General features: G+C 53.5%; 1 long non-coding RNA gene across 1 annotated transcript; it reads left to right on the top strand.

The window, feature by feature from the left end:
- The first annotated feature begins 13,984 nt into the window (after nt 1-13,984).
- LOC125933010 (uncharacterized) lies at nt 13,985-14,833 on the top strand. Its single transcript, XR_007460834.1, has 2 exons — nt 13,985-14,204; nt 14,463-14,833. It is a non-coding gene; the product is annotated as an uncharacterized LOC125933010 (long non-coding RNA).
- The last annotated feature ends 3,402 nt before the right edge of the window (nt 14,834-18,235 follow it).

Genomic DNA, 18,235 nt, shown 5'->3' with positions numbered 1-18,235 from the left:
GAGCATGGATAGCAACGGCTCCTGAGAACCTTCTGCTCTTTCAAGGATATGTGGCTTTTCGAAACGGGCAAGGTCGTATTAAGGCCCACACCACTATTCATTCGTTTTACGGTTCATTACGTCAGCCAGCAAAAATGTAGTGAGCACTTCCCATGTGCCAGGACCCAAGGTGCATGCCGATGGTACAAAAGAGGACCCCAGGGTTGGCTTACAATGTGGCGGGCCCTTTACCGGTCAGCGGAGGCCCCTGGGCTCCTTCTCAAAACATTTGAGAACACATAAGGAAAGATGCACAGAATCACAAAGCAACCAATTATCCTAAAACACAGTCACCAAAGTATTTTTTTTAATTGTGAAATAGTGTTCTTTGTTAATATATGATGTAACAAGGTCTACAGACCAGAGTGCTAACGGCCGTCATTTCATATAGTGAGGAGCACAAGTGACATTTCAAGTCAATTGCACCAACTGTAACGTGATGGGAAAATAGCTGTGATTCCCGTTAGTGACAAAGTCACCAGCACTGCTAATACGCTGGGACATATTGCCTGTATTCATAATTGAAGAAATGTTAAGTTGAAAACAGAGATGTAAATGCTTCCTCATCCGAGTTCCCGGAGCCCCTGGATTTTACCCATGTGCAGCTTTTGGTTAAGAAGCTGGCGGGTGAGCAGATAATAGGTAAATAAACAGGGTGAGTGTGGATGGTGCTGAATCCTTTGCAGGAAATCAAGAGGGGGATTCTGGCCACAAAACTGAGGTGGGGGAGTGGGTGCATGTCACATGCAATGGTCCCGGAAGCCCGGGAGAAGACATCTGTGAAGAGGCTCTTATAGAGGCAGAAGATGGCCACCAGGGGGCGCACTTTAACCCATAACCCGCGCATTCCGCAAACTTGACTCTTGCCTGCAGGGCTGGTCTCCAACCTTTGCCCACAGTGCACTGCACCCCCGCCCCCCAGTTCCTAAAGCCTGGTCATACTCGCATTCCTGCCTGGGCCCTGAAGGCACTTGATTTTGCAACTTTGCCCCCCGGGGCAACCCAGCCGTGAGACAACAGTGATCTGCCCTGTGGAATTGAACCCCTCAGAACTGAACCTTGAAGAAAAAGCTCAGGATCTGAGTTGTATTTGGGAACCAGGCTCCTTAAGGCCTGGAGGTCCCCCGAGCCTTCCGGGTTTGTGATTCCTAAACCCCCTCAGCTGGCGGGTACGGAACCTCTGTTCTCATCCTCGGGGTCCAGGCCAGACGGTGTCTTGGGGAGTGGTTGGTGAGCTTGGGGCCGGGTCAGAGGCGGCCTTTGTAGTTGGTTACGAACCAGTGTGGCAGGCTTGCGGGGTGATGTCAGGGGCTGGCACCAGCAAAGAACAACTTTGTTGACAAGAAGATTAATTAGACAAATGTAGCGCCCATCAGTTACTGCCGCCCCCTCCTCAGGGGTCAACTCTAGTCAAGCCTTTGCTGGAGGTTTTTTCTTCTCTCTCTCTCTCTCTCTCTCTTGTTTTCCGTCTTTTTAAAAGAAAGCTTAATCTTCTAACAAGGCAGCCAAAAAATAATTCAAGGCGTGCCAGAGGAGCAAGTACATACAGGCAGGCTCTGAAGGGAAGGTTCCTGCCAGGCCTTGGGCTGGCCCAGCCTGGGAGCCGACTGGGGCCTCTTCCTCCGACCTGTACAGACCCGACCCCAGGAAGCGTGTTGAGCCCTGAATCCTTCCTCACGAGGGGGGACGCCCTGTTTGTGAGCTCTCTCGGCCTCTCCTCCTCTCTGCCTTTCATGACCGCGTGTCCCCAGAGAGCGGCTCTGGCAGCCAGCCATGCTGGGTCTTGAGGATGCGAGGCTTCTGCCATCTCCACCTCTCCTCGTTTCAAATGCCGTCTTTCTCCAGCGGGCACCCGTCCCATTGTCTCATTACGGGAAGCGACAATGAATCACCGAGTCGTGGTGGCCTCATTCATCATTCCACAAATATTCATCGAACCCGTTAAATGCCAGCATCGCTGGGGAGAGAGGGGTGATCTTGATACATCAGGCCCTCGCCTTGGGGGTGGGGGCCTTATATTCCTGAGAGGGAGATACAGCAATGAGTAAAATACACAAATGAGCTAGTTGCTGCCTGTGGTAAAGGCCAAGAAGGAGCTAAATGACGGGATGTGGTGGAGAGGGCTTGGAGGTGGCAGCCATTTTGGGAAGGGCGCCCATGAGGAGGTGAAATTGCAGTGGAGGCTCCAGGAGGGAGGGAATCTGGCTGGGGAGAGCTGGTTGTTTTTCAGCCACAGGAGACAAGAGTCTCCTATTTACGCTTTGTCAATCAATACCTGACGGTTGGATGAATGAAAAAATATTTCCAAGTTGTGCTTCTCACACTTTTAGCGTACATTTGAATCTTCTGGAAGACTTGTTAAAATTCAGATTTCCAGCCCCACCGATTCAGAAATGGTGGTGTGGGGCCCAGGAAGCTGCACCTCAATGGCCCTCCCCTCCTGTGCACCCCGGCCGGGGAGATGGATGAGGGCTGCCGCAGGTCCCGGCCTGCCCAGAGGCTCTGCTCCCCGCCCAGCCGGTGGCCATGGCACAGCCCACGCCTTCGGCCTGAGCTGCAGTCCCTCCTCGGCCCCTTCCCCTGCTCAGCCCTGGATTGTTGCCATCTCCGTCCCGTCAGGCTCCCTGAGATTCGAGAAAGCCCTTGCACGGCTGTGGGTGCCCCCAAACCAACCAGTGTAGCTTCAGCAGGCCTGTCCCGGGAGCTTTTGATAACCCAGGGCCTTCACCTCCCACCCTGCCCACAGCACCCAGGCCCGGCCCGGGGTGAGGCCCGTGTCCCACTGTTAGCGAGGCCAAGACCCCTGAGCACACCCAAGGCTCATAGCAGATCTGGCCTCTTTAAGGGGCCTCTGAAAGCCTCCTAGGGTGGGGGGCAGAGCTGGATGGCCACTCAATTGTCCTGCCCAACTGTCACCGCTCCTAGAGACGCCCTAAAGCCCCCAGAGGGTCCCCAGAGCCTCCTGGGCCCCACATCCATTTTTTTCTCAGAAAGAGCTGAGGATCCCACCTGTGGGAATGAGCTTCGGTAGCAGACGGGAGCCCAGGGCCTGATGAGGACACGGCCACGCTGAGGGGCCCCTGGGAGTGCAGGAGAGAGGCCGGGCCTTTGAGGAGTGGGGCGTGATCAGTGCCAAGCACTGGGTTGTCCAGGGAGGAGGAGCCCACATTGCCACCCCTGAGGCTGTTTGGCCTGAGGCCCCAGGGCGGGGAGGGGGGCGGGGTTGCGGCTGGGACCTGCTCTGGAGCCAGGCCCCTGTCTACTGGACAAGGAGCCCCGGGGCCAAGATGGGACCTTCGTCCTGACCTTTCAGAGTTCATCTTGGGTACCTGGCGCCCTGAGCCAACCCCGGGTCTGTGTGGCCCTCTCTCCCTGGGTTCGTTCTCCCGTGGGTAACAGAGCCAGGATGTGTGGGTGGTGGGGATGTGGGCACAGACAGGGCTTGGACATGTGGGACGTGCATCTCACACGCGAGACAAAGAGCTGGGGTTGGGCTGAAGCCCAGCTCTCTGCCCTGCATGTTCTGATAGGCAACTCTTGAGATTTCTATTTTTTTTTTAATTTTTTTAATGTTTATTCTTTTTTTAAATTTTTTTTCACATTTATTTATTTTTGACAGAGAGAGAGCATGAGCGAGGGAGGGGCAGAGAGAGGGAGAATCCAAAGCAGGCTCCAGGCTCCAAGCTGTCAGCACAGAGCCCGACGTGGGGCTTGAACTCATGAACCACGAGACCATGCCCTGAGCCGAAGTTGGAAGCTTAACCGACTGACCCACCTGGGGGCCCTTAGATTCCTAAAGTCAAACCTGGCCTTCCAGATGAGGAGGAAGATTCATTTATCAAGGTAGAAGAATAACACATGTCTTACCTAACAGCTTATTTTAATAACCTGTCAGTAATAGGCACAGGGCACGGGGCCTCCACTTTTGCTCTTGTCCTGGGCATCTCAAATGTCAGGGAGCTCAGAGACAGTTGGAGGAAGTTGCCAGAACCAAGGAATGCTCCTCATGGAGGCTGGGTGATTCTGAGAACAGAGACAGGAAACTACCAGTGTTGGTCAGGCCTCTTTTCTTCTCTGCACCCTGGTTTCACCGCAGCGATTCTCCCAGTGTGGCTGGGGAAGACCAGCCTGAGTCTCGTGGGGGCCTGTTTAACACGCAGATTCCAGGGCCACCCCCGGCCCCCCCCCCCCCCCCCCCCACACGCCCAGACCTGATGAATGAATGGGGTCTGGTGACTCAAAGTCTCTGGGGATGGGAGAGCCACCGCCCCTCATGGGCCCACACCGGCAGATGCACACTTGGAAAAGGAGCATGGGGCTCTCTGAAGACCAGCCGGAGGGGTCTGATCCCAGACTGGGATCATCTGCTGTCTCGAATAGATGTTTGGGGACCCCCCAGAGACCCGTGACAGGAAGCTGGCCCTCAGGCCACCTGGCCTGGTTCTTTTCTAGGAGGGAATGTAAAACTCACAATGGGATGGAGAGATAGGCCTGTGCGTTATCCTGAGCCTGCCACAACGTGTGGCCCTTTCTCCCTCTCCAGGCCTCAGTTTCCCTGCGTGCAGGACTATAAAGGCAGTTTGATATCATCTGACTTGAATAAATAAACTGCCATGTAAGGCATCAATTTACTGGTCCTAGTCACGAAAGCGAGCACACATAGATTGGGACATTTTTGGTTTCTTTGGCCAATGGCTTTTGGAGGGCTGAGGGGCCAGACAGATCTGATCAAACAGAAGGCACTCCAGAGTTCCTTGGAGGGGATGAGCCGCCCAAATAACGCCATTTCCGGATCTCTGCCGCCCTCTGCTGTCCAGTGCTGGCTAGGACATGCTGACAAGGCAGCCTGGAGCCACATTCCAAGGGGTTCTTGGAAGGGACAGCGGTGTCCTCCAGGGCTGCTGCCTCCCCATCAGCTGGGCAGAGTCCTCTGGCTCACGGAGGCTTCGCAGGTGGTGCCGGGACCAGCAGTGGCTGCAGCACCACCTGGGAACTGGCTAGAAACGCTTTTCAGGGGTCCCCCGAGACCCTGTGTATCAGAAAGTGTGGACGGGACTCAGCACTCAGCATTCTGGTAAATTCCTCTGGGTGATTCTGATGTACAGGCTAAAGGAGAAGCTTCGCTTCTCTTTGGAAACAGAAGCCCAAAGGAGAAATGGGTGTATATGTATATATGAATTTATTTATATTTACATGTATTTTGTACCCATATCGTGCATCTTCAAAATTAAAATGAGACATGAAAATGTAGCTTGACTAGTTTGTTTTTATTTCGTATTTGGGTAGCTCAGTGCTGTGAGAACATTAGGATCCCATCACACAGGTGGGCTCAGTCTGAGCTTTTGCAGAGAATGAGACTCCTGGGGGACAAGCATGTAGGAAGTTTTCTCTAATCTGGGTGATGCATGTGCCACTGCAGTGAGTGACGGAGAGCCTCTGCTGTCCAGCAGGATTTCTGGGTCTCAGCAAGACCCATCTGATGGCCGACATCATCAGCGACAGGGATATGGACTTTCAGAGACAGTCCTGATTTGAATGCATTCATTCCCTCGTTTAGTGACTGTTTATTGAGCACTAACCATGGATTCTAAAGACCGAGCCAGCCGTGTGGCATTGATTCCTGCCCTTGTTGACGTAGTCCCATGGGAAGACCAGAACTAGCGCATAAGAATGAAGTCGCTGAAATTAATTGGTCACAGCTATAAGCACTGTGATGGAGACAGTCCGAGGGCGCCGCCTAGTGACAGGGAGAATTATAAGGCAGTGGGATTTTCAGAGGGAGGTGGCCCCAGCGCTGTGAGGGAACCTAGGACACCTCAGCCTCCACCTTTCCCTCTGTGGGCTGCAGGGGGTGCCCCGAGAAAAGACGTCGCAGAGGCTGGGGGTTGGAGGCCTGAATCTTTCTACCCCATCAGAATTAATTATTAGTCATTATGGGACAATTTGTATTGTTTAAAAACTTTAGAAAACGTGGATCATACAGAGAAGGTGAACATTTTATTTATTTTTTTCAATGTTTATTTTTGAGACGGAGACAGAGCATGAACGGGGGAGGGTCAGAGAGGGGGAGACACAGAATCTGAAACAGGCTCCAGGCTCCGAGCTGTCAGCACAGAGCCCGACGTGGGGCCCAAACTCATGACCGTGAGATCATGACCTGAGCCAAAGTCGGTCGCTCAATGGACTGAGCCACCAGGCACCCTGAGAAGGTGAACATTTTAAACCACCAATGATCCCATCATGCAGACATAACCACTGATAAGAGTTTGTTGTAGAGGCTTTTTTTTTAAGTTTATTTATTTATTTTGAGAGAGAGAGAGAGTGAGAGTGAGAGAGAGCCAGTGGAGGAGGGCCAGAAAGACAAGAGAATCCTAAGCAGGCTCCACACTGTCAGGCCCCATTGCGGGGCTCGATCCCACAAACTGGAATCGTGACCTGAGCCAAGATGGAGTCGGATGCTTAACCCACTGAGCCACCCATGTGCCCCAGCTTGACTTTATTTATATAAACATGTGATATTACACTGCATTATATTAATTATACTAGCCATCATGCTATATATTGTTTGGTACTTCACTTTTTTTTTTTTTTTTTTTTGAGGGAGGAGGAAAGTGTGAGGGGGGAGGGGCAGCGAGAGAGAGGGAGAGAGAGAAAACCCCAAGCAGGCTCCGCACTGTTAGCTCAGAGCCCAACTTGGGGCTCGAACCCCACGAACCGTGAGATCATGACCTGGGCCGAAGTCGGACGCGTAACCAGCTGAGCCACCCAGGCGCCCCAGTAATTCGCTTTTCAAATGGCCAGTGTGGCCTGGCGTTCTTCCTTTCTGCCCTCCGTCCACCTGTGACTACCACGCTGTAGCACGTGGCCAGGCAAGGTGCCTCCAAGGCTCATTTCACTGTGACACCTGTCAGGTCGTCCTCCCACGGCTCCCAAGCATACCCTGAACTGAAGGGGCTTTTCTTACTGAAAAGTCACTTTAAGAAGACGGTGGCCCTGTTCTGGGGCTTTTGTGTGAACGTGATCCTTAACTTTCAGAGGTAACTTTCAGAGATAACGATGCCCCGAGGGCCAGGAGAGCGCAGACTTGGGACCTAGGAGGGCAGAGACCAGGTGAGGAGGGACAGGGAGACGGGTCACACTGGGAGAACCAGAGCTGCCTGGAGCCTGGGAGGGGAGCCGAGAGGTGGTTTCGGCGTTCAAGGCCCAGTCGCCTCCGTGAGGGGCATTTAAGGCGTCATTGGTAATAAGGACGAAAACCTCCTTTCTGCAGGCTGTGCCCGTCATCAGTGAAGCCACGTGCCAGCCCTGCGCCCTGGCCCAGACACGGCCTCCCCCCAAGGCTCTGGTGACAGCAGGGCAGGAGTGAGGAAGGGCCTGTTGGAAGCCACGCGGGAGCATTTGCTGGGGAGCCAGAGCGAGGAAACACAGAAAGGTCTGGGGGCAGGAGGAAACTCAGAAAGCCCGCCTGGGGGTGTGCACCTCACTCCGCGGCCTACCAGCTGCTTGTGGAAATTCGCATGTTGCCAGCAGCAGCCTCCCCGGCCTGGTGAACGCGGGGAGATGCAGATCTCGGGGCAAATTGCTGGATCCGGGCAACGCGGGGCAAGAAGGACACCGCTCGGGGCACCTGATGCCACATCTCATGCTCTTGCCCTGTCCCTGTGATGGGTCTGGAGAACGGGCCGAGAAGGCCGTGGAGGGACGGATGCACCCCTACCGTGGCAAGATGGCCCGTTCTCGGCCATCAGAGCCGCTGGGGTACGGAGGGGCCGTCACAGGCGCATCGGCTCTCAGCCACCGTCACTCCAACGGAGGGATAGGAGACGGATAAGGAAAGTAAGCTCGATCCCGACCGCACAGGGAAATGGCTTGGGGCTCTGGGCACAGCTCACGTGCTCAGGCGCCCCCTCGGTCCTCCGGCTGCACGACACTGTGTGTTCGTGTCTAGTTTTCAATTTGTTCATACACTTCAGGCGACCAGGAATGAGGCAGAAACACCTGGGGCGCATGCTGGCGGCCCACGTGTGCCCAGGTGGGGCCACAGGTCGTGCAGTGAGACCAAGGTGGTTCTAAGAGTTGAGTGTCTTTGCTTACGAACATAGCGAAACTACAAAATAAAGCACGGTGCTGGTTCTTTCTTGGTTTTATGATTACAAAAGTCAAAAACTGTCGGCACAAGAGTTGATTTTGGCCCGGGGTCGTATTTTGTCTGGCTTGGATTTTTTTTTTTTTTTTTTTAATCAAGCCAACACTTAAAAATCTGGATATTCTATGAAGTGTTTGGCCTTTCAGCTTCTTCTGAAAGATCGGATCTGACGTTCAGGGCTGGGGTTCTTCTGCACCAACAGTCAGCTGGCGTCAGCGGCTGCTACTGATTTTCTTTCCGGAGCTGCGGCCCCGGCATCCCCCGCACACAGGGTGGGCTCGAGCGCTGCACCCCGTCTGTCTCCCTCGCACTCATGACCGCCCCGCCTCGGCAGCGTTTGACTTTCTGACTTGTTCTAGAGCCTGTGGGTCCCCGTCACCCGTAAAATAAAAATGTTTTGGTGCCTCTGGACTTCCTCCATATTAAAATCAAGCAACATAAATCAAGTTGTTCAGGGGCTCTTTGTGCATCTGATTCTAGCCCCTGAGTCAGCGACGCTATACGTTTTCATCTTGCAAATATGATAACCACAAGCAACTCTAGGGAAAAAGTTGTGGATCACAACACTATTGGTCATTTCTGAGCGCCCTGTTAGACACCGTACCTGTCCCTTTGCTCAGGAGTGGAAGGTGAGCATTGATGGAACGGAGGGGAGATCTGACCAGGACGTGGCTTCTTTGCTGAATGAGGAGGAAGGCGCCTTATCTGGCAGTTACGCCCAAACTCGTGGTGGCCTGCAGCCCAGTCTGTGGAGGCACCAGGGCCACCGGAGTCTTACCGTCCTTTCCAAGAAGTGGCCAAAACGGATTTTTTTCTGTGTTTAAAAGGGGTGGCAGAGAGGCTGTGAACCCAAGTGGAGGTTTCAGTGGACAGAGTGGGGGTCCTGAAAGGCTCACTACACTCTAAAAATAAGAGTCAACCAGAAGTAGACTTGCCCCCCCAAGGTTCAAAGCCCGGTTTGGGGTCACCTCATTTCCCAACTGGATTAAGTTCAGGTAATCTGGCTGGCGCGTCTCACCTGACCGCCTGCAAAAAGCAAAAAGTAACCAACCCCCAGGGGAAGACAGCCCCATCCACAGCTCCAAGTTATACCGAAGTTTTTTTACATACAATGTCTGACAATCAAAAATTATCAGGCAGGGGCGCCTGGATGGCTCAGTGGGTTAAGCGTCCAACTCTTGATTTTGGCTCACGTCATGATCTCACGGTTCGTGAGTTTGAGCCCTGCGTCAGGCTCTGCGCTGTCATTGCAGAGCCTGGTTGGGATTCTCTCTCTCTCTCTCTCTCTCTCTCTCTCTCTGCCCCTCCCCTGCTCTCTCAAAATAAGTAAATAAACTTTAAAAAAAACTATCCAAAAATGATCAGGCATATTCAAAGGCGCATCAGTAAGACTGACGACTGGTTCCTCTGTAGAAATAGTGGATGCCAGAAGACGATGGAGTATGTTCAAAGTGTTGACAGAAAATCATCGCCAGGCTAGACTCCGCGGTAAAAATATCCTTAAAATGATGGAGCTGAGCAATGATTGTTTAAGCTGGGTTATGGGTACACAGAGGTTTATTTCATTGTTTTCTCTACTTCTGGAGGCTTGACGTTCTCCAGAAAAGAAATGGAAACAAAATGAAAGACAATGAAGATAAACAAAAGCTGAGAGACTGCCTTACCATTAGACACATACTAAAGATAATAGTGGAAAGTGTTCTTCAGGCAGAGGGAGAAGGATCCCAGATGGCAGCTGGCAATACAGGAGGAGCGAGAACGATGTGGGCAAGTCTGAATGGATATTGACCACATAAAATAATAATTATGTCGTGAGGAGGTTTGAAATATACATAGAATTAAACTACATGCCAACAATAGCTCACGAGCCGGAAGAGGGATAAACGGAATTAGAATGTTCTAAGGTCCTTTTCACTGTCCGGAAGGTGGTAAAAGCATTAATTTATGTTAGACTTTAATAATGAGTCACGATGAATGCTGTAATCCCCCGGATAATAATGAAATGAGAAGAAGACAATATATAAGTAACGAGTGGGGAAATGGAATATTAAAGAAATACTAATCCGAAAGAGCAGGGAGGAGGGGGAAAGGATATAAAACAAGTAGGGGAAAGGAGAAAACAAAGAGTCAAGATAACAGATTTAAACTGCAGTGCATTAAGGAACGGGTGATATGTAAGTGGTCTAACACTCCAACTGAAAGAGTAAATAAAAACCAAAGCCCAGGGCGCCTGGGTGGCTCCGTTAGTTAAGCATTGACTTCGGCTCAGGTCATGATCTCGCGGTTCGTGAGTTCGAGCCCCGCGTCGGGCTCTGTGCTGACAGCTCGGAGCCTGGAGCCTGCTTCGGATTCTGTGTCTCCCTCTCTCTCTGCCCCTCCTCTGCTCATATGCACACGCACGCTCTCTCTCTCTCTCTCATTCTCTCTCTCAAGAATAAATAAACATTTAAAAAAAGAAAAAACCCAACTCCATGGTACTTAGAAGGGATGCCCGGTGTATGTAGAGGCACAGAAGGCTAAACATCAAACAGTACAGGCCCAGGGAAGGAAAAACAACGTAGTTGTGCCAACAGCAAGCCCGGAGGACCGTGAGGCAAGAAGCGGTGAGCGAAGACCCAGTGGCTATGCACCCGACAGCCTGTCATGGCGGTAACCTCACCCTCTAGTGAAACGTGGTTTGTGCCTGTCCCAGACCCTGACTCATCATGAAGAAGCAGGCGTATGGAAACCTGGACATGCCTGGTGCTGAAGAAAATGCCGGAGACGCTGGAGTGGGTGAGACCCGCCCCGCCTTCCCAGGGCCTACGGCCCAGTGGAGGAGACAGACTGAGGAATGGGGTGATACGGGGGAGAGTGGCAGGCCTTGTGGTGAGCTCAGAGGTGTGAGATGGGGCGGGGGGCCCTCGGCTGTCAGGACAGGTAGAGGGGCGAGGCAGGAAAGGCGTGTGAGACAGCAAGAGTGACGCCATGATGGCGTCGCACGGTCAGAAGCCACCAGTACGTCAGGCTGGTTGAATGTGTCATCGGGTGCAGGTGGCAGGTGCCGAGTGGCCCTGCCCTGGAGAGGAGAGGTGGCCTGGCCCTGGGTTAGGGAGGACCTTTCATGTCATCTGAAAGTGACCAGTCTGTGGAGAGAGACCTGGTGAAGGGTTCTGGGCTGGAAATCAGCATAGTACACTGATTTATGGGGAAGACGAGAGGGGTGGAGTGTTTTTTTTTTTAAACTCGGAAGAGAAAGCCCTGGCAGGAAAGAAGGAAGGGAGGGACGTCCTCACTGCTGAAATGCAGGAGAGCACAATCAGCTAGCAGCAGGCAGAACACGGAAAGAACCTGTGATCAAATAGGATTTGGAATCCCAAAGTCCATATCCTTTGCCTAGAGGAGCACAACTTGTAGCTGGCATATTGAAGATCCTGAGAAGGTCTGCAATAAAAAGAACTTATTTAACCATATTCATTTTGGCATCTCCCAAACTTATTTCATTCTGATGCTTTTAAAAATGTTTATTAATATTTTGCAGGACATCACAGTTCCAAAAAAACACAGACTGGGACATATTGACCAAAAAAAAAAAAAAAAAAATCTTGACTCCAGAAGCCTGGAAAGCTAAAACCACAGAGATTCCTACCTCTGGAATCTTCCCCAAGCCACAATCGCGGGTCTGGATGGCTTTGACTGCCAAGCAGACTTTCCCGGGCTGTGGGTTTTGGAATCGCTGGTGCCCGAATCCTTGTGATCAGCAGCGGGCAGCAGAAAAAGCCAGCAACGTGTGGCGGGAGCTGCTGCAGACAAGGGGGTGGACGCAGAAGGCAGAGAGCCTGGCCGTGCAGATCTGGTTGAAAACAAAATTTCTAGGTCCAGAGGTACAACTGAAAGCCATTGCTTTTCTTTTTAGAAAGCAGACGCCGAGAGAAACACGCAAGCTCCAGGCCCTCCGCCAGGAGACTCGAGTCAGAATTCCTACTTTTCTAGGGAGGAGGGTGTGCCGGCCCTGTGACGTGAAGTCCCTGAGGAATTCTGGGTCCTCGGTCTTGGTCGAAGGCAGTGTAGTCGTGTCCTAGGGCCACCGTGACAAGTCACCACACGCTTGGTGGCTGAAAGCAGCAGAATTGTGTTTTCTCACAGTTCTGGAGGCTCCCTGGCTTCTGGTGGCTTCCGGCACTCCTTGGTGTCCCTCCACTGGCAGCTGCGTCTGTCCAGTCTCTTCCCAGGGCCATCGTCTCTGTCTCTCTCTGTGTTTCTGTGTCCTCTCCTCTCCTCTCCTCCCCTCCCCTCCCCTCCCAGAGACACCAGTCATGGAGTGATGATCTAATCACCAAGGACTACAAAGACCCTGTTCCCAAAAAAGGATACATTCTGAGGTTCCAGGTAGGCATGAATTTTGGGAGACACCATTGAGCCTCTGCAGGAGGGCTGGCGGTCCCACCAGCAGGCTGTGTGTGTGGCTCGGGCGCGGGAGGATGGCCGCAGGCTCTCTCTCTGCTGGGATCCATTGGGTTCAATCAGTCTGAAGGTCTGGGAGTCCAGGGGCCGGCTGCCCATGCTCCAGGCATGGCAACTACTTTGCAAAGAGCCACGGGCCGCTCACCTCCCAAACGTGGCCCCTCCATTTCCCTCCATCCCAACTGCTCTATTACAATCGAGTTAGCACAGGGGGGCCTGGGGGGCTCAGTCAGTTAAGCGTCTGACTCTTGGTTTCGGCTCAGGTCATATCTTACAGATCGTGTGATCGAGTCCCGTGTGGGGCTCCGTGCTAACGGTGTGGGGACTGCTTGGGATTCTCTCTCCCTCCGTCTCTCTGCGCCTCCCTGGCTCGCACTGTCTCTGCCGGGTTTGCTAACTGAACGCAGCCTGACCCCGGATGAGGAGTGCGTACAGGATTCCAGCTCAGCTGCGGATGGAACCCTCTAAGATCCCCTCATTCACTCGGCTGGCCCAGTGCACGCAGTGCAGCCTGAGGCAGCAGGCAGCAGACAGGCCTGTGTCTTACATCCCAGCTCTGTCGCTCACTAGTCGGGTCACCAAACTGTCCCATTCTGCACCATGCTGGCTTTAGCATCCAAAATCCAGTGTCTCAGAAAATTCCCCACTGGGGAACAGTCCAAGACAGAGGGCCACCCCAGTTGTCCTCAACATCTCTGATTTGTAGTTTGCCCTTCCGTGAAATGGGACGAGACTGTCTACCGTGAAGCCGTAGACTCGGACGGAGCATGGCTTGGCTCGCGCGTGCAGGTGGGAACTTGGCTTCCGGAAGCTGAGAGGCAGGGGCTCCCGGGAAGGCGTTCATTCTCCAAAGCCGACCCACTAGGGCTGCCCAGACATTTACCATCCCTGACCCACGTGACCCAATAACGAGACCCAACATTTGCCGTGCCAAGCTCTGTGCCAACAAGGGAAGTGCTGTCACGGTGCTCACTGCGCTGATGATGAAACTGAGGCATGGGAAGGCTAGATTAACGTGTTTAGGGGTCACACGACTGGCTAATGGCAGAGCTGGGATTCAGAGCTGGGGTGGGCTTGGGGGCGAGTGGGCCGGGTGCTGCCGAGAGGGGGCAGGGCAGACCCAGGTGGCGGGTGACAGAGTTCAGGCCGTCCCCCCGTTCCCGTAGAAACTGAAATATTGGCTTTTCAGGACAGAGGTGGCCTCTTGGTACCTACAGATTTCAGAAAATACAAAACAATGACACATCATTTTCCTTTCTCGAAAGCGCTTGTTTTGTATTCATTGACCAGAGGATGTCGTCAGACTAAACACTCCAGTTAGTCAGTTTTCAGGGAATTGCATTTAATTAAAACACCATGTGCATTTGCTAAAGGACATGAAATGTGATGAGAAAAAGGAGCCCTGCTGCATGTGCCGGGAAACACGGAAAGTTCCGGAACGTGATTACTCCACACCTGCCGGTAACCCTTCTAGAACACTCTGCAGAGTCTAGGGGGCTGCCCGAGGACACGGTCAAGTGGGGAGGCTCTGGAAGGCTGCCCTGAGCCCTCCTGGGGCCCACGGCTCCACAGCCGGGTAGGGCTGCGTCCTCCCTGGGCCAGACCCTTCCTTGGGGACCTAAGTGTGTGTCTGTCCCCCCATCACATGGGCTGTCTCCGCCTGGCACCAGCTTGGACTTCAATGCAGTCCCCTCTCTGGCTTTTCCCAAAAAGCCAGTCACATGGAGCATCCAGTGGATTTCCTAATTTTAGATTCGTGAGGTCATGGGGTCAGGGCCGATTGCACAGGCTGTGGCATTTCTGAGAAAAAGCTGTTTCATGTGTCTTCTCCCAGGGCAGCTGGATGACGTCACAGGCAGGGTGACGTGGGCCTGTGGTCACTAGACAAAGGCAGGGTGAGTGGGCCTGCGGTGCCCAGCAGCACGTGAGAGTGATATGGAGTGACGTCTGTCAGCAGCCCACGGCTTGGCCCTGCCCCGAGGCAGGGACTGCTGGAAATGAGCCCTCCAGACCAACTTCCTGTTGCTGCCGTGATGGAAGAGCAGCTCCTGGGCTCATCCCCTCAGGCGTTCGGAACTTCCTGTCCCCCTTGCGGGCTCGCTGGGCACTTGGGCCAGGAAGCCTCTGCATCTGTCCTCTCTGGGATGACGGATGTGGGGCCCCAGCATACTGTCATGCTCATTAAAGGCTCACTCACCTGAGAAAGAGTGTCGGAGTGAGCGCTTGGAGAAGGGGCAGAATCCCGACAAGGGGTGGCAGTCCCCCGCTCCTGGGCCCTGCTCCTCTGCCTGGTTTCGTCTGGAGCAGGACAGGGCAGGCCAGTCCCGGTCCTGAGTGCCTCGTGCCCAGGAAGGGGGGCAGGGCTCCTACTCAGATGGGCGGAGGCAGATCGCAGACCTCACATGGCCCCTCCTGGTCTGAGGCCCTACGACCCCGGCATGCGGTGCCACTAAGCACAGGATCCTGAGTAGGGGACACAGGGCCGGCACCCAAAGAGCACCTTAGACAGGGAGGAGAAGACACACGCTGTCAGCTCCTGCTAGGACGAAGGAGCACCTCCTTTTCCTCTACCTCCCTGCCAGGCCCCCTGTATTATGCATGCATTCATTCAACATTTATCAATGGTTCTCTATGTGCTAGACCCTCTTCTGGGATCTAGGGACTCAGGAAAGAACAAGAGTAACCCAGCCTTGCCCTCATTGAGCCTGCAATCCAGTGAGCAAGCCGGGTCAAACGCACACAATGCTGGGGTTTCTGGAGATAAATGAAGCAGGTCAGGGAATAGAGAGAGATGGAGTGCTAGTTACAGGACCTGGCTCAGGGTCGGCCTTTCTCATAATGAGGTGATTTGAGTAGAGAGAGGAAGGAGGAGACAGAGAGCCATGCAAATGCCTGGGGAAGACGGCTCTGGGCCAAGGGCACAGCAACCACAAAGGCACAAAAGTGATGAGGTGGGGCCATGATTCCCGATTGGCACGGTCAAGGTCAGAGATGTGGACAGAGAGGTAGGAAGCCAGGGGCTAGATCAGGCAGCGCCTTTTAGAGTCAGGCCCTGGTAAGGACTTTGGATTTCACCCCAAGGGTAGCGGAAGCCCCTGGAGAGATGTGGCCAGGGCCGCAAATGCTGAGAATACGTGTCCAGAGGGTCACTAGCTGCTTTGTGAACAGAAAGTGGGGCTACCGGTGAAGCAGGGAGCCGGCAAGGCTGCTGAGTCCCCCGCCTCCACACCTGAACTTCCTTCTCACGTGCAGTTGGCTGGGTCCCACTACCGCGGTCTGAGGACCCCAGCAGGCTCAGGAGGTCCTGCCCCTTCCTCCTGGCCCGTCTTTCCCTCTGTCCCTGGCTAGTGATGCCCGCAGCGCTCCCTGGGCCCCGACTCCGCCCATCCAGCCTGGGGGACCCGTTCCAGCACTCCCGAAAAATGGAACCAGCTGCTTGTGCTGGTTCCAGGGCCATTTTCACGACCACACCTTTTCCTGTGCTGTTTTATGTGCCTGGGCACTCCCGGCTCGTGCTTGCTGGTCCTAATTCTGCCCACCGTTCAGGGCCGTGCTGATACCACCTCATGGGAGCTTCCAGGGAGTCGGCCTGCTCCCCGTCACCCCTGGGCCCTCTGCACCCGCAGCGCACCGCCCCTGCTCTGTCTTCCGTTGCGGCATCGTGCCCTTTCATGGTCACTCCCCGTGGATTCTGTCCAGCCCCTCCCTGGTGAGGGTGAACTTGCCCTGCTGCCCAGTGCTGCCCTTCACCTCTCTGCCCCCTCCAGCCCAGCCTACCTAGTTTTCCAGAAGTATCCGGTGGTGGCTGTGCCAGTACTCAGAGGGTGGCGGTTCCCATGGGGAGGGACAGGGCAGGGGCAGCAACAGAGGATGGGGACGTAGGAAGAGGCTTTGGAGTCTCAGGCAGACCTGCTGCGTGTGGATTTTCACAACTGCTAGAAGCTGGCAGAGGTTTCTAGAGGTGCCTCAAGAGACAGAGGGCAACCCAGCAGGTGCCATATGAAGTTCTTTCCACGAGTTTTCCACAACGCCAGAGTGGGTAAAGGCAGAGCTAAGTCAGGAATCCAGCCTTCCCTCTTTCCGTCTGAATCCCAGCTCCCATCCAGGCAGCGGGGCTCCGGACGGTGAGGGAAAGCGAGCCACGCCATCCATCCTCAGTGAGGTCAGGCAGCTACATGGCAGAACACGCTGTCCCAAGCTCCACTCCCCCCTTTGCCCCCACATTCAGGTGCTGGGCACGATCACCGAGCGGGTTCAGAGGTAAAGAGGTTCGGCGGAGTTCCTCTGCCGGCCAGAGTGTGGCTCCAGCAGGCCCTCTGAAACGTGTCGGTATTTCTCAAAGCACAAACTTAGATTCTTACCATCACCTGAACTAACCTACTTTGGAGTCTTGCTAGGACATTACCCTCTGGGACGGCTTCCTAGCTGCTTGACAGGACACAGTCCATTGTCCTTGACCTGCTCTTGGCAAAGACCGGCCACTTAAGACGAGAAAGGGCCTGTTGTTCGATTAAATTCCCCACTGACACGCACGCTGGAAGACCGCTAGGAAGCAAACGATCTGTAGAACTGAATGTTGTTGTTGGACAGGTAGTTACCAAGAAAACTCCCCGTCATTCCCCACAAATCAGCCTGAGAAATCTCATTTCTTGGGCCTCCCTCCCTTCCATAACGTGTCTGTGCAAATTCCGATTTGCCGATTCCCTCCTGAGCTTTTCCACTTGATTATATTGCAGACTCGTCCATTTTCCACTTCTGGTTACTGTCCCACTTCCCGGTTCGTCCACGTGGATGGCAAGCCCTAGCCATCAGTCACTGCGACTCCCCTGACCCAGGACTCTCTCCCCAGGATGATCTTCATAAATGTGTGCACCCTATGAATTCACATCAGCAACAGCAGTACCTACCACTGGCTTAGGACAGAGTATGTTTCATCTTCTACCCTGCCTCAAGTATTCTGGCTAAAAAATAATGGTGAATGTCAAAAGACTAGAGTGAAGTGAGGGTCTTCCTAGGGAAGGACATGTTGGGAGGTATCTGGAGTAAAACTGCGATTTGCTTTGAAATGCTGATAGGTCAGAGCGCCTGGGTGGCTCAGTCAGTTAAGCGGCCTACTTCGGCTCAGGTCATGATCTCGCGGTCCGTGAGTTCGAGCCCTGCATTGGGCTCTGTGCTGATAGCTCGGAGCCTGGAGCCTGTTTCAGATTCTGTGTCTCCTTCTCTCTGACCCTCCCCCATTCATGCTCTCTGTCTCAAAAATAAATAAACGTTAAAAAAAATTTTAAAAATAAAAATGAAAAAAAATAAAATGCTGATAGGAAACAGCTCTTGGATTTAAACTTTTATATCTACAGACGCCTTTAGTCTCAGAATTGTCAGGAGTAAAACTAAGGTCACCCCAGGTGGTACATGTCGTATGTAGTTTCCCAGATCCACCACCATGGAGATCTGGGCCCGCAGAGGAGCCAGATGGGAGGGAGCCCAAACAGCTTTCTGTAAAGAGATTGGTTCTCGTGCACCCGGTCACAGAAAAATCGCAAAGGGCTTCATACTGATCCGTGCCCAACAAGGCAGTAGGACACCTGAAATTTCATCACAAGGAAGCAC

This window comes from Panthera uncia, chromosome D2, assembly GCF_023721935.1.
Source record: "Panthera uncia isolate 11264 chromosome D2, Puncia_PCG_1.0, whole genome shotgun sequence".
Classification (NCBI taxonomy): domain Eukaryota; kingdom Metazoa; phylum Chordata; class Mammalia; order Carnivora; family Felidae; genus Panthera; species Panthera uncia.
This window is presented reverse-complemented; position numbering and strand designations above follow the sequence as displayed.